The sequence below is a fragment of the Arachis stenosperma genome, chromosome 10 (genome assembly GCF_014773155.1).
Source record: "Arachis stenosperma cultivar V10309 chromosome 10, arast.V10309.gnm1.PFL2, whole genome shotgun sequence".
Lineage (NCBI taxonomy): Eukaryota > Viridiplantae > Streptophyta > Magnoliopsida > Fabales > Fabaceae > Arachis > Arachis stenosperma.
In genome coordinates this window covers 75,125,504-75,126,361 of record NC_080386.1, presented here as the reverse complement: position 1 = coordinate 75,126,361, position 858 = coordinate 75,125,504, and the positions used below count along the sequence as shown (strand labels likewise).

The 858-nt window shown below is 39.4% G+C and overlaps 1 non-coding gene across 1 annotated transcript; it reads left to right on the top strand.

The window, feature by feature from the left end:
• Positions 1-482: 482 nt before the first annotated feature.
• On the top strand, positions 483-590 carry LOC130958797 (small nucleolar RNA R71). The gene has a single exon (XR_009077902.1). It is a non-coding gene; the product is annotated as a small nucleolar RNA R71 (small nucleolar RNA).
• The last annotated feature ends 268 nt before the right edge of the window (positions 591-858 follow it).

Genomic DNA, 858 nt, shown 5'->3' with positions numbered 1-858 from the left:
TTGTTATTATTGAAGCCTTGCTTCTGTGTATCCTTCCATGAAAAATTCGGATGATTTCTCCATGAAGGGTTATAGGTGTTGCCAAAGGCTTCACCCATGTAATTTACCTCTGCCATTGCAAGGTTCTCAGGATCATAAGCTTCTTCTTCAGAAGAAGTTTCTTTAGTACTGTTGGATGCATTTTGCAATCCATTCAGACTCTGAGATATGATATTGACTTGTTGGGTCAATATTTTGTTCTGAGCCAATATGGCATTCAAAGCATCAATTTCAGGAACTTCCTTCCTTTGAGGCGTCCCATTACTCACAGGATTCTTTTCAGAAGTGTACATGAACTGGTTATTTGTAACCATATCAATGAGTTCCTGAGCTTCTGCAGGCATTTTCTTTAGGTGAATAGATCCACCTGCAGAATGGTCTAATGACATCTTAGACAATTCAGACAGACCATTATAGAATATATCCAGGATGGTCCATTCTGAAAGCATGTCAGAAGGACACTTTTTGGTCAGTTGCTTGTATCTTTCCCAAGCTTCATAGAGGGATTCACCTTCTTTTTGTTTGAAGGTTTGAACATCCACTCTAAGCTTGCTCATCTTTTGAGGAGGAAAGAACTTGGCTAAGAAAGCCGTGACCAGCTTATTCCAAGAGTTCAAGCTGTCTTTAGGTTGAGAGTCCAACCATACTCTAGCTCTGTCTCTTACAGCAAAAGGGAAAAGCATAAGCCTGTAGACCTCGGGATCAACCCCATTGGTTTTAACAGTGTCACAGATCTATAAGAATTCAGTTAAGAATTGAAAAGGATCTTCTGATGGAAGTCCATAAAACTTGCAATTCTGTTACATCAGAGAAACTAAT